Source organism: Tamandua tetradactyla, chromosome 23, assembly GCF_023851605.1.
Source record: "Tamandua tetradactyla isolate mTamTet1 chromosome 23, mTamTet1.pri, whole genome shotgun sequence".
Lineage (NCBI taxonomy): Eukaryota > Metazoa > Chordata > Mammalia > Pilosa > Myrmecophagidae > Tamandua > Tamandua tetradactyla.
The window spans coordinates 39,247,066-39,263,033 of NC_135349.1; positions in this window are offsets into that span (position 1 = coordinate 39,247,066).

Genomic DNA, 15,968 nt, shown 5'->3' on the forward strand with positions numbered 1-15,968 from the left:
AATCTAATTTTAGACATTAATGAGACTGTGGTGTGCAGCATTTATTTCCGTTTCGGGTTGCTTTCTTCCCTCCTCAGTCACCCACTCTCTCCAGTAGTGCAGGGCACTGGACCGGCGGGCTTCCTTGGAACCGTGGGAGTTGCTCCTCAAAGTATGGCCCCTGAACCAGCAGCTTCAGCTTCCCTTGGGGGCTCATTAGAAATCAGAATCTCTGGCCCCAACTTCTGAATCAGAATCGGCACTTTAGCAAGACCCTCTAGGTCATTGCTGAGCATGATGAAGTACAAGAAGCGCCGCCTTTGAGAATTTCTAGAGTCTGGTGGGCGTCCTGGGAATATGACTGGTCCATGATCGTGTGAGCCGCGGTGGATGCAGACCCAGGCAAAGCCAGCCAAGAGTTCTTTCAGGGCTTTGTTCATTGTTCTTGTTCATATTTCGATGTGGCTCAGGAACATGAGGCAATACACTTGTCCTAAAACTTTCAAAGCCCAGAGGAGGCCATCAGCCCTGTGGCAACAAGAACTTGGCTCTTTCCCTGTTGTCAGCAGGTTCAGCTAAAGGATCCCGGGTAAGAAAAAGCATGTATTCCTTGTTTTCTTTGCGGCCGGCCCTGTTCTCAGTGCTTTACGCGCATAACTCATGGCATCCTTACAGCACCCTGGGACGTGGGTGCCAGTATTCTCCCCATGGCACAGATGGGGACACTGAAACTCCTGAGTGTAAGTGACTTTCCCAAGACCACACAGCTAGTTAGGCTGTGCAGTCTGAGTTCTCATGACTCATATACCCCAGGGGACCTCAAGCCAAGTGAGGCCCTCATTCCCCCCTGCAGCGAATATTTACCTGCCAAGTGGCCAGGATGTGACACTGGGGACAGAATGGTGGTCAGAGACGGGAGTGGACTTCACTCCCAGGGAGCTGACAGCCCAAAGGGGAGAAAGGACACTAACCAGGTATGCACACATACGCAGCGTCCTGACAAATGAGGTGGGTGCCAGGGAGAAAAGATGCAGCATTCCACGAGTGTAACAGGGGACTCTGTCCTGGGCTGGGGATCAGGGAAGGTGTCCCTTCAAGCAGAGGGCTCTTGGATGGGTCAGAGTTTTAAGCTAATAGGGCATGGACCTTCTAGAAATAGAATATAAGGTGTGAAAATGTTCTGGGGAGAGGAATGGATAGGATGTGCTGGAGAGTGCAAAAAGCAAACAGGGTGGCATTGTTTGATGAAGAAGAAGAGGTGGGTAAGTCCAGAGCAGGAGAACCCTGGGGCTGTCTCAATCTTCCAGGGCTGCTATGGCCAATACTACAGATTGGTTGGTGTAAACAGCAGGAGTTGATTTTCTCTGAGTTTTGGAGGCTAGAAGCCCAACATCAGGTTGACGGCAGGACAATGCTTTCTCCAAAGTCTGTAGCATGCTGTTACTGGCTTGCCAGCAACCCATGACTCAAGCTCTACCTCCATCACATGGCCATCTCTCTACTGTCTTCTATTGCCCTGCTGTGTTCAAATTTCCTCTTCTTGGAAGGCCTACTAGTCCTACTGAATTAAGGACCTCCCTGATCTTCAACAATCCTGTTTACAATGGGTTCACATCCTCAGACCAGGGCCTGGGACTTGAGTGTGGTTTTGTGGGAGAAGCGATTCAATCCATAGCAGAGGTCATGCTAAGAATGTCCTTATGTCCTTATTCTTGACCATCTTGACATCACTCAGTCCTTCTAAGGGCCCAAGAGGTTTGCCCTTTGCCTTCTCAGCATAGCCTTCTCCCTTTCCTTCACACGCAGAGCTTTTCCACACTCTTCCCTCATTTCTTCCTAGTTCTACTTAGTGGCATCAGAGATATGCAGATGTGGTGGTCAGGACAGTGCTGGTTGCATACGATAAAAGCCCGACTCCAACTAGCTTAAACATAAATCTGCTGGCTTCAGGCACGGCTGGATCCAGATCTCTGCAATGTCACTCGGTATTTCCTCTTTCCATCTTTGGGCTCCGCTGTCTTGTCTTGGTTTCATCTACAATGGCTTTTTTAATCTGAAGGTAAAAGTGACTCTGAACTTATATCTAATTGGCTTATTGTCAACTAAAAGGACCTCTTTCCTAAGGTTCCAGTGACCTTCCCAAGGAGAATTCTCAGTGGCCCAGCTCGAGTGATGTGACTGTCCCTGCACCAATCACTCAGCACCATGGAAACGACCTAGAGTCCAGAAATGCTTAAGGCTGCTAAGAAAATGCTGGTATGGTGGAGATTCCAGGCACAATGAGCATGAGGAAAGGGGATTAGGAGGAGAGAAGCGTGGCTGACTCCTCGGTGCCCTTTAATTTCATATGTTATGTACTTTACCTGTTCCAAATAGCAGGTATGACTGAATCATTCTTACTTGTAGGAACTTTCTACAGTTGTAAAATGTCATTGGTTATTTAAAACAAAATGCTGAATTAAATGGAGACTTTTGTCATAGAACACATACTTGCTGCAGAAGTGTCAAAATGGTAAGGGGAAAATCTTAGAATGAACAAGATTCTGGGTGGGGCACATGGAGAATAAAAGGTAATGAATTCTCAGGTCATCATTTTATCAGAGTTGCTATATTCTGCTTCTTCGCCTTCAACAATATTACTTACAATGATTAATAAGGATATATATATAAATAATAAATTATATATATATATTTTTTTTTCATGGGCAGGCACTGGGAATCAAACCCGGGTCTCCAGCATGGCAGGCTAGAACTCTGCCTGCTGAGCCACTGTGGCCCGCCAATAGGGATATATATATATTTTTTTTTAATAGGGATATATTTTTTCTTACAAGGGGTAGAATTATTTATCTTGGACTGGGGAGAGAGGAAGAGAGACAGACAGAACACAGAATGATAGAGAGAGATATAGAACAAGAAAACAAAAACCAAGGGTACAAACTAGTTTAGGGAAATACCCCAGGCATAAGGGTAAAGTTAATCAAGTTTCCATTTGTAGCTGGATATGCAATCAATAATCTGTTTGGATTTGGTTGTGGGGTCAAAGGACAGGGAATCTGTTGGCTTAGCATCTTTTTAGGAACTGTGAGCTATAGACCATTTCTTGCGAATGCCTGGAAGAAGAGAAGAGAAAGGATCAAAGGTGGGGGAAAGGCCCCCCTTCTGGAAGCTTCTTCCTCCCTTCAGAGAAGCCAGCTAGCACAAATTCACCCCCATGCTGTTGTTGATAAGACATTTACAAATTTAGTGCAAGAAAAATGTGTTCATTTATATTGCCGCATTGTAAAGCTTGACGTTAGTGGAGCTATTGGAGCCCATGAATCACCGAAGGAGGTAAAAATTCAAATGGTTATAAATGGCCATTAATAGTGGAAAAGTTAAATAAATTACACTTCATCCATATCATGGAATAATATAAAGCCATTATAAAAATGAGATAGAACTCTATGGAGTGCCACAGAGAGATCACCAAGAAATGCAAACTTAAAATAAAAAAAGGCAAATTGCAGAACAATACATAGAGTATAATTCCATTTATTTATGCTGGAAAAATGTATCTATGCATGTAATGCACAGATAAAGGCTCTATGCCAAACAATACCCGTGATTATCTCCTGCGAAGGATAGCAGTAGCAGGATTGAGATTTCCATATTTTCTTTATATATTTATATTCTTTACATATTTTCTGCTGTTGACTCCTTTTCAATGAAAAAAAAAACGATATCATTGTACCTACCATGTGAGAAATAACAATGAGAGTTGTTGATTTTGGAAAAGAGAAAAAAAAGTGAATTTACTCCCTTTTGGTTTCATCCCTCTTGGTCCCACTGCCACCAGGAGCACCACCGCTACCCTACCTAAGGCCTTGTTAGCTTATCCGTGGCTCCCCTGCCTCCCTGCCTTTGCCAAGCTGTTATTACCCTCTTTTGCACCACTCTCCACCATCCTGCTTCACCTACAGGAGAGTTTTCACGCACACACATTTTGTCCAAAAACTTGTAGAATCCAGAGCTGATACTATGACCATAATCGCATGACATAGTAGATCAGTCAGGGCAAGCACGGGGTTTATTATGACAGATGACCCCTGAATCTCAGTGCCTCCGAGCAACACGGGTTTATTTCGTTCTCATGTGTCATGGCTATTGCAGGTCAAATACAGCTCTACTTCAAGTCGTCTTCAGCTCTGGGATCCAGGGTTAATCTCTGGAGCAGCCTCCATCTGGGATACCTCTGGTCTCATTTCAAAGGCAAAAAAGAGATCAGAGTAAACCACCCAATGGCTCTTTTTTATTGTGAAAAATACATATACACCACAACGATTAGTTAAAGAACAGGTTTAGAGTTTGGTATGGGTTACAGTTCCACAGTTTTAGGTTTTTCCTTCTTGCTGCTTCAAGACACTGGAGACTAAAAAAAATATATCAATATAATGATTCAACCGTCTTTCTCATTTGTTATATCCTATTTTCTCTGTAATAATTCCACCTTCTTCTTCGATCTTTCTCCCGATCTTTAGGGGTATTTAGGCTATGCCCGTTCTAACTTTTTCATGTTGGGAAGGGATGTTGATAATGTAGGATAGGGGGATAGAATTAGCTGACGTTCTGGAAAGGCTGGTCCTTCTGGGTTTTAGGGTTTATCCAGCCTAGGAACCCGTCTAGAGGTGGTAGGTTTCTGGAAAGTAATCGTAGCGCATGAAGCCTTTGTAGATAAAGCTCTAGGTGTTCTTTAGGGTTGGCAGGAATGGTTTTAGTTGGGGATTGGCACAGCATGATAAATTGCAATATCTAGCTGAAGCTAGCATAAGAGTGACCTCCAGAATAGCCTCTCGACTCTATTTGAACTCTCTCAGCCACTGATACCTTATTTATTATGATTCTTTTCTCCCTTTTGTCAAGGAAGGCATTATCAATCACATGGTGCCAGGGCCAGGCTTTTCCCTGGGGGTCATCTCCTACATTTCCAGGGAGACTTTCACCCCTGGATGTCATGTCCCATGTAGGGGAGAGGGCAATGATTTCACTTGCAGCATTCACCCAGTGGCTCTTAAAGCTTCTTCTGGAAGAGAAGAAGCCCATATTACTTCTGCTCATATTTCACTAGCCAAAGAATTCACATGGCCAAGCCTGGTACTAATGGTGCAAGGAAGTATTATCTTCTTCTGGTGGGTAAGCAGAGGCGGCAAATACTTCCAAACAGTGATACAGCCCCTCATACATGGATTTCAGAGAATCAAACCACAGCAAATAATTCTGGTGTGCCTATTCTGTGCTAGATATTACACCTTAAGTGGGGATATGAAGATAACTAATAATAATAAAGGCTAAAATGTTTTAGGCCTCATACACCAAAACATTGTGTTAAGCAGTCTTCACACATCAATTCATTTAATCCTCATATCGACTATCATCAGAGATTAATGAACCAGAGCTCAGAAAAGTGAAATCACTTGCCCAAGTTGATATAGTCCCTGCCCAGTAAGAGTTTATAGTCTATGGAGATCCTGAGATGTGTCCGAGTCTTCAGGTTTGCTCAAGACATTATGCTTTTCAAGAATCTATTTGTCAACCTATCAGTTAACCGCTATGTGCAAGAACTGAGCTGGGTTCTTCGGTTGCCCTAAAAGAAAGATAATAGAGCAGGACTTAAGAACAACCATCAGGCGTAGGTTCAAATTCTTCCAGTGCTCCTTGTTAGCTGCATGATCTGAGGAAGGTACTTAACCTCTCTCGGCCTCCAGGTCTTCATCTAAAAATGAAGATGAATCAGGTAGATCAGTGGTTAGAATGCCCACCTCTCATGTGGGAGACCCAGGTTCGATTCCCGGAATATGCACCAAAAAATAAATAAATAAATAAATAAAAATGAGGATGATTATGGAGCATACCTGTTGGGCTGTTCATTCAACAGAATTTATTAGGTGCCTTCTCAGAGTGCTCTGTATGTGTTCCAGGCAGCAGCGCTTCGCCATAAACCATCCACCCTCAGCCCTTAATTTCTAGTGGAGGAAGAAAAATAGGAAACCAATGAATAAATATGACATCATGTTAATGTGACAAGTGCTATGGAAAAAATAACAAAGTAATGAAAGGACTTAAGTTAATGGGAGGGGGGGGTTGCTATTTTGAATGGAGTGGTAAGCAAAGAGCTCTGATGAGGTAATATTTGAACAGGGACCTGAAAAAACGGAGAGTGCAAATAGGTCATATGCAGTTCTAGGAGAGTGTTTCCAGTGGAGGAAACAGCAGATATAAAGGCCCTGAGACCAGTTAGTGTTCAGCGCATTTTGTGGCTGAAACAAATGAGCAAGAGGAAAGCAGGAGATGAGGTAGAGAGGAAGGCAAAACCCAGCTGATGAAGAATCTTGTAGGCCATGGAAAGGGGTTTTGATTCTATTCAGCTGTGAGGGTTAAATGAGAAAATCCATAGGAAGGTAAGCCTTCAATAGATGAACAGGTCTTAGCTATTCTTCATTTACTCATTGAATGACTATGTACGTTATGTGCTCGACATTGTCCTGGATGCTTGGGACTCATTGGTGAGCAAAGAGCATGTTAGAAAGTGGTAACTGCTATGGGTAACAGATAAGAAAGAAGTTCGTGAGGTAAGGGGGGAGGTCAAGCTGGAGTATTAAGATCTGTCAAATGGGGGTGATTAGGCCTCATTGAGAACAAAGTTTTGAAGGAAGAGAGGAAGTTGAGGCAGTAAATTTCTGGGGGGGGGGGGGGCAGAGCACTGCAGACAGAGGGAATGGCTACAGTATAACCCCATGGTAGGCATGACAGTGTGTTCCATGAACATCGAGGACCCCTGGGAGTCAGAGCTGGGGAAATGAGGGGGGGGGAGCAGAGGATGAGACCAGAGGGCTGGTGGCAGCCACACTGTGTAGGGCTTGGTAGGCCATTGCAGGGACATTTCGTCTGGGCCGAGATACCACGGGAAGATTCTGAGCAGAAGAAGGACATGATCTCATTTACATTTGAACAGAGTCACTCTGTTTGGTTGAAAAAATACCGGAGGGAGGAGAGGTAGAAGCATGGATACTAGTCAGGAGGTTATTGCAATAACCCAGGGATATTAGTAACAGAGACGATGAGAAAGAAGCAGGATTCTGGGTATATTTTAAAGTAGGAGCTTTCCCCAACCCCTGCCCATTTCCTCTATCAGCAACTTCTGTGTTATTTCTGCCACAAACAATCCGGGGGACAGGGGAGTTTCCATCAGTGTCCCATGCCTGAGCTTGAGACATCGCATGTGACTCTACTCCCTGCTTTCTTAGAGGGCATGCCATTTCTCTGTGCCAGCTGCTCCCACCTCTGGGGGCAAGAAAGCAGCTCCACTAAGTCCTGAATGGCAGCCTGAGACTGGGTGTAAGGGGATGACAGATAAAGATGCCAGCAGCAGAAAGAGTCTTATTACGAAATAATCTCTTTTCTCAGCCCTCTCCTGGTGCTGTTCTCCATACCCACCCCACCCCCAAGTCCCGGAAGAGATCTCTACTCGGTTCCCTGCTATCATGCAGATATGCTTCTGGGGCCTTTCCTTTTACTTTTATTATAAAAATTAATGCATTACTACTTTCATGTGTTTATTCATTTATTCATTTGGCACATGTTTTCTGAGTACTTGGCAATTTGATATGTGACAAAGATACACAGTGCATACAAAAGATACCATCCCTGATTGCGTAAGCCTGCAATCAAGCAGGGGAAACAGACATTAAATAAGTAATCAAGCCTGTAAAGCAGTGGAATGTCACGATCAGGAGGTAGCAGGGACTGAGAGTACAAACTTTGGAGGTCAACTGCTTGTGTTCAAATCCCAGCTCTGCCTTTTACAAACTAGATGATCTTAGGCAAATTGCTGAACCTTCCTGTGCCTCAGTTCCCTCACTTGCAAAAATGAACAATGAGACTGCCTAGTTCAGAGATTTATCAGATTAAATAAGTTCATATGTACAAAGCTCTTGTGAAAGTATCAGGTACTTAGGAAGTACCATGGGGGGGGGTTAGCTACTATTATAAGCATTTAATTCAAATTATGATAAGTCTCTGAAGGGAGCATATAGGTCACGTATAAAGGTGATGAAGGTAGCAAATATAGGGTGTGGGCGACAGCCTCTCCATGGTCGTGACATTTAAGGTGAGACCTGAAAGATGATGCAGGGTGAGAGAAGGCAAAATGTTCAAGGCAGAGGGAATATGTAGACAAGGACTTTGACGCGGGGAAAGTCCCTTAGGAAGGACAAGAGAGGGCATGGAGCCCAGCAAACCAGCAGTCTCCTGGTCCTTTCCTGAGTCTTTGACATCAGACAACAGAAAACCATGCACTGACCTGAGCCAGCCAATGGTAAACTTAATGCCCTGGAGGATTCTGACAAGGATCCTTGTCAGGTGGTCTTTACAAAGCTTAAGTCATTGTTAATCCCAGCATTATTTTGGTCTTTCTTCCATCTTTGTCTAGTGGTAGACACTTTTGAGGAATCCCTACCCAGTCCACACCCTGTGAGCTGGGGTCTACCCCAACTCTTGTAGCATCAGCAACTGTAGCATTACTGGACGCAACCCCATCTTGCAGTAGAAGCACACAGAATAGGTCAATCAGACTCTCCCCTGGGAATCTGGAGTTGGACTTGGCTGTTCTTACAAGACAATTGTAAGCCCTTGAACTCAGAGATCATGAAGAGAAATGGGGTTGGGGGAGCCTACCTTTGGGTCATGAGCAAGAAAGATGGGGAAGGAGGCTGCTTTGTGGAGGAAGCAACAAAGCACAGTAACTGAGAGCAGAAGGGAGAGAGCATACGGTCCAGAATGAGAAAGAGAGAGGACAGGGTTGCCTTAGACTTTAGACTCTGGCATGTCCAGTTTCTGGTTCTAGACCTTTGAACATGGCAGAGCTTCCTGCCCCAGTGTTCTAGGAGATAATGCTCCAATACTTCTGATAAAATCCCCTCATTTTGCTTAGGCTGATTTGAGTGAGTTTCTTTGACTTGCAATACAATAGCCCGTGACAGAGCCTTCCACATCCATGGCCATTCCATGCAGTGCCCAGGCAGGCACCACTACACTCTTGAACTTCCTAAGTGTGGGTACTGGGCACAATAAGATAACAGGGAGTGTCTACAGAATCACCCATTGCCATGTGTGCTTTGTAGTAGAAAATTCTCAGTAACCAACAAGTCTGTGCATTCCAAGAACAAAATTCCATCTCAATCTGTGAGCCCCTCATGCATAGGTTTACACATTTAGCAGTGGTTTTAGCTGGTTTATCCTGGAATGTATGCATGTCTGGGATTCTAGATGAAGTGTAACTAAAATATTTAAAGGGTCATTGATCACTTGGACATTGAAGAGGCAGGTAATCTCCAGAAAGTAGCATTTATGGATTTCCTTTACATTTTTTTCTTCTTGCTTAATTAGTTGCAGAACTAATAATAATATTTAACATGTATTGAATAAATACTACCCGCCAGATGCTGCTTTGAGCACTTGACATGAATTAACTTATGCAATTCTCATTACAACCTTATGAAATGGGTGCTACAATTTCCATTTATAGATGGAAAAACTGAGGCACAGAAAGATTAAGAAACTTTCTCAAGGGAAGCTGATAGAAAGTAATAGAACTAGAGTTAAAATTCAGCTGTTGAGCTCTGGCTTACAGACTTTTTAACAATTATCCCACATCTGTTCTCATGCTGTAAATTTCGTAATTCATATAGCTGGTCCTTTAGCTGATTTTTATAATATTGTCATGGTTCTGAGAGCTACAGTTTATTCTTCTGGTATGTTGAAATGACTCCTTCATCCTTACCATAACCATCTCACTCCTCCCTCCATCTTCCCCCAACCCTAAATATTTAGTAGTTGTGACAGACTTACCAAAAGGCCTATGAGATAGTAAAGAAATTCACACAAGGATATAAAATGAGAGCATTTATTTAGTGCTTACTGTATGCCAGGATATGCCCTTTGTATATATTATTTCATTTAATTCTTAAATATCCCTATCAGGGAGATAAAATTTTGCAGATGATAAATCTCAGACTTAAAGAGATTGTGTGACTTAGCCAGTCATGTAGCTAGTATATGATGGAGACAATATAAAAACCCACAGCCTTGATTCTGAGATTTTAGGGACCATCACTAGAAGGAAAAGACATTGTAGAACTCAGCACAGGTTTTGCTATTCAGATCAACCTCCACCTCAGCCCTAGAGACTCATGAACGAATGCCAAGAAGTGCAGGCTACAATAAAAGAGAAGAATCAAAGCCAAAAGGTTATTTGGGTGAAATGAAGGGGGCAGTGAGTGCACCGCCTCTCATTGGTGAGCTCAGCAATATTTGGTGCCCTGTGTTTGACAGTACATCTCATGACTCCACAACCATCTCATCACGCTTGGCACTAAATGGCCTCTTTGTCCATAGGAGCTCAGTGCAGAATGGAAAGGAAAATGCCAGGCTTCCCATGACAGCCAAGCAGGCTCAGCATGGGAGACAGCAAGTGAGGCATTTCCCTGGAGACTCTCAGAAATGGTGGGGAACTGGTATTGGTGACGTCTGACTTTTGGTGTAGACTGGCGCCACTGCTCCATGTCTTCCATGATCGGTCCAGTTTGTCATCTTATGGTCTGTTAAACACAGATTACAGCCCATCAAAACAAGAGAGCTTCATTCACCAAAATATCATGGAGCACCTCTCATGTGCCAGGTACCAAAGGGTGGAGAACACACAACAGAAGAGGCAACGTATCTGCAGATCGCAGAATATGAGATGATGTTACCACAGCTCTCGGGGGAGGGTGACATGAGGGAAAGGAATGTAAGATTTCTCCATGTCTTCCAACCCTAAACTAAATCTTTTTAATCCTTTTACACACAAAAAAGCACAAGGTAGGTATTAATATCCTTTAGGAAGGGAAAACTGGCTCAAGGATGCAAATAACGTCCTCCAGTTCGCACACCTACTAAGCAGTGCTACCCAGTTTGCACCCATAGCACTGCCATGCTCTGTTGCTTCTCATATTTACCAAATTGAGGTTTTCTTCCTTAAAATGGGCTCCAAGTCTTAACAGAAGGTCAGAAAGTCTCCCTTGGAGAGACTCCACCCTCAGCCCACGAGCTGGCAAACTTGAGGGTTTGTTAAAAGACAAAGCACAAGTACACAGAAAGGTTAGGAGAAGTCACTGTATCCCCAGCAGTATTCTGAGGGCTGGTGCTCATTCTGTAGATTTCCGTGGGTGAGGTTGAGTTGGTTTTAATTTTTCAATAAGGCCATAAATAGTAGATGCAGTAAGCTGACCACCTAGCTGGCCTCCCTGACACTCTCCATTGTGGGGGCTGCATCCCAACCTCTTAAGGCCCAGAGGCATGTTTTAGCTAAAAAAGAAACAGTCTTCAACCACAGAGCTTCTGACACGAGAGGTTCATTCCTCTCCGCAGAGGCAGGAGTGGAGGTGAGCAGATGGGAAAGCAGGGAGTCAGCCATGCCCACCAAAGCAGAGTCCCAGGCTGGGGACCCAAGAGTGGCTGTGTTCCAGGCACCTCCTTCTACCTGGGGAAATGGAATGGAGATACATGTTCGGTGGCGTCCACGCCGGGTTTCTGACTGCAAACAAAAGAAACCAATGCAGGGCGGGCCAAGGTGGTTCAGCAGGCAGAGTTCCGGCCTGCCATGCCAGAGACCTGGGTTCGATTCCCGGTGCCTGCTCATGCAAAAACAAACAAAACAAACAAACAAAAAAAGAAACAGTGCAGGCTGGGATAAGCTGAAAAGAAATAGATTAAGGTTATTCATTCGCTCACAGGATCTCCATGAGGTGGGGAGAACCAAGCTCTGAAGCTTCACCAAGGAGTCTTCCTAAACTCGCACTGCAGAACTGGCCCAGCAGACGTACTGCTGCCCCCCACCATGGACACACATACGGCCCTGGATACTCTCCCAGGCCATCTGCCCTTCACTACCCCTGGAAGCTGCATGATACCTGCTTGCAAGGTGAAGCTTCCAGCAAGCATATGTGATCAGCAGAAATGAGTTCACGAGCTTTCATTCTAGCTACAAGGGAGGCTGGGAGAGATGGTGTTTAGCTTCTATTTTGATTAATCAATTGATTGATTGATTGATTTTTTGCTTTATTAGTATTATTTCAGGACTGACTTTTCCTTCGTCATTGATGCTTACTTGCCACTGAAGGCAATGTTCGGTGATGTGGGTAGCAATTACATGATCTGGCACCTGACCACTCACCTCACTGCTCGTGAGGCTCACACCGGTTTCCACACTGCTTTTGAACACCCCAAGAATTGTCCTCTCCATGGTTCTTGCTCATCTAGCCCCTTCTGACCAGAATGCATTTTTAAGCAATTTATCCAAATGTCACCTTTTCTAAAAGGCTTTTCCTGACCGCCCATCTATAAAAGCAGCTCCTGCCCATCACTTGGCAGCTCCTGCCCATCACTTTCCATCCCCGTACCCCACTCTATTATTAAAAGCCCTATCACTACCTGTCACAAATTGAATAGTTACTTGCTTATTTTTCATTGTGCTCCTTAACTAGATCATTGGCTCCATGAGAGGAGGAATCTTTATGTTTGGTTCTCTGCAGTTTCACGAGAATAATTCTGCGCAAAGGAGATGCTCTGGAAGTATTAGTTGAATAGATAAATCATAATGCCACTATTAGTTTAAATATTTTTCTCCCCATTTAGGGTTTAGACATTTCTGGAAAATGATCTTACCTTCTTATTTTGTACCGCACCCCACTCCCTAGAGCCTAGCAGAGTGCGGAGAACATAAAGGACCCTGGAGAATATTATGGAGGCATTATTGGATGGGTGAGTTTTATCAAGCTCTTGATAACCCTAGACACTTATGTGTAAAATGCAAGATTCTCAACTTGAATTTTCACCTAATGGCATTTTCCAGCTTTAAGCAGCACAAGATAAGTTGGCATCCAGTATAAACCTATTTGTCTTTCTATAGCATTATTCGTACCTACAGACAGCCTTGTGGTTTTGTACACGTAGAATTTTATTCTATGTGTAAGAAAGTAGCAGTAAGCATCCATCTTACTTATATATTTTTATTCAGTGGATATATACAAATAATTGCCATGCAGGCTTTAAAAAAATAAGACAATAAGACTATTTCCTTATTTGTTCACCAAAATCAATTTGACATGTTGTGATCCCTTCTTGAGAGGTTAGTATGATGGGCTTTCACTCCGTTATGTAGTTGATATTACCAACATTTGTCTAAAAATATAGCAGAGTGCACATCCGTTTCTAAAATCCAGAGTTTGCTTTGAACAGTGGTTTTCAAATATTTTTATTTTTAGAAGAGCTCTCCTTTCCTCCAAGCAAGAACTGATGCTGAACTCCAATTTCTCAAACAGATAAACAGGAGATGGCCTTGGCTGTAGCATCACGACTGCAAATCCCAGGTCTCTCTGGCAGTTTCGTAAGCACGTGGATTGGTAAGAAGAAGGAGTGCCCATGTCTCCTTAAGATTACACACAAATGCGCCTCATTCTTCTTTCCTTCTTATGTTGCCAATGGTGACCTATTGCTATTTATTGGAATAAGATTCTATGTCAGTGATGAGTCTTCCTGGATAATCTCCTGGCAGCTAGCAAGCCTGGGCAGGGGAGTACAAGTAAAACCATCAGGATAGTCCAGGTAGAGGTTGTCACTTTCACTGCCTAATTCTCTGCGTTTTCTTTTGGTTCAATCTTGACTCATTATAAGAAAAAGTTTCATTTTTTAAAAAATGTATGCTAACCAAGTGCTATGCACTATATTAAACTCCATACGCATTACCACCTTTGTGTTGGGGGTGGGTTATTATTATCACACCCATTTTTGGCCAAGAGGCACTAAGAGACCAAGTCTTCGAGCCAGGTGTCATGTCAACCTCTAGCTGCAGGATGAAGGGATAACTTCTTTCACAATTCGCTCATGTTTTTCATCGGTTGCTTTTGAGAGCCCTGAGATCAGATGGCTGCAGGCCCCTCGGCATCTTTGGGTTCCCAGGTGGATTTTGGCAGGTCCCTGGGAAATGGTGCCCTGCCTCCTGATTTATTGAGATCACGGCTTGGCTGATGGCTGGCTGGTGTGAGCCGCATGCTGATGAGGAGGTACTGCTTATACTTGGGCCTGGGAGGCTGCTCTGTCCAGGCTTTTCCTTCCTATCTCAGTGTTGGGCAGTGCATTAACTTGAAGCTTGCTCTGTGGCGGGCGCCGTGCTAGGTACTGGAGATACAGCAGTGAACGTAGCAGGTATGACTTGCCAGGCCAGTAGAGGGAGTGCTGGGCTTCAGCCCCTGCCTATCCACCTGGCTAGATGCCTTAGTGCAGTGCATACCCTGTATGGATGTGCAGCCCTGGCCTTATGCTCATAGAGCTGTCCATTAAAAGGTAGGAAAATGTATCAATCAACTGAGTATGCCATTAATAAAAATATGACCAAAGGAAGCAATGGAAACAGGAACATAGAAAGAAGTTTAGGGGAGTCAGAAACATCTTTCCAGAAGTAATAATTGATCTGAGATCAGAAAGACGGATAGAAGAAAACAATGTGGGGTGCATATATATAAGAGAAGAAATGGGGTAGGGTCTGGAACACAGGCTTAGGGAGGAACTTTTAGGAAGAAGAAAGCCCTGATATGGAAAGAAGAATGAAACTCAAGGACCTCCAAGCAGTCTAGTGTGATGGGAGCTGGGTGAGCAAAGCATGGAGTAGTATGCAGCCCAGATAAAGGCAGATGCCTTGGGTCTAGTCATACAGCATCATACTGGAGAAATAAGACATTGTGCCAAAGAGAACAAACCTAAATCCAAACCAAAGGCGGGAGGGCTGATGTGTATCTTTCCTGAATAATTCTTCAGAATACAGAGGTAGGGACTCCCCAGACAAATTTCCTGAGATTCTTCTTCAGCCATGTCTCTTTCCAGAGACCTAGGACCTCCTGGGTAGAAACAATACTGTGTGTCCAAATGAAAGCTATAAGAAGGATGTCTGTATGATTCACCACCTTCTTTTTGGTTTTGGTTATACCTGAGTGTCTTAAAAACCAATCAGACCTTTATTGCTTTTTGAGGATTAATTTACTAAGAACTCTCAGAGGTCCTACATGTGAGATTCATTAGCTACCATTCTCCCCCTCCCTCTGCAGCCTGCAGGTATATCAATGACAGATTTTTAAAATGCCCTTGCTTGACCTTTTCCCTTTAACTTGACATTGAAGGGTCAGTGTTCTTATCAGTGTCCCTTTCCTAAATTCTAGCTTTCTCCTCCTTGCTGCAGAAGATGAGGAAAATATTCACACAAGGCCTTGAGGACCACGTGAACTATTTTGGATATTTTTCTAGGAATAAGAGAAAGCCAGTGGAGGGTTTTAAATAGAGATGGGATGTGGCCAGATTTGTGATCCTAAATAAGAGAATTTCACCTTGCTCAACTCAGTGTGACGTTTTCCCAGAGCCAGCAGAACTTGTTTTTCCAAAGCAGCAGACCATACTTCTCAAATTTGGAACCTCTCATGTGTCTTGACCCTGGCTCAAAGGCAGAATTTCTCAACCTTGGCACTATCAACATTTTCAACTGGAGAGTTGTTTGTTGTGCAGACTGCCCTGGGCATTGTTGGGTCTTTAGCAGCATCCCTGAGCTCTTCCCAATAGATCTCAGTAGCACCATCTCCAACTATGACAACTGAAGATGTCTTCTGATTGCCAAATATCTCCTGGGAGAGGGGGCAAAATTACCCCCGGTGAGAGCCACTCCTCTAAGGTTTAGTGTTCTTTCATTTTCTCACTACTTCCTAGGATTGCTGTCTACATCACATCTACCCAGGCTACATGGAAGGCTCAGGCTCCCTGGGCTTTGACATTAGAGACCTCCAGTGAAGCACCTGTGGATTCAAGGCTCTTGCTGATCTTTCAACAATGTTGAAAAATCTTGTCAAGTTCCCCCTCACTTGCCTGATTGG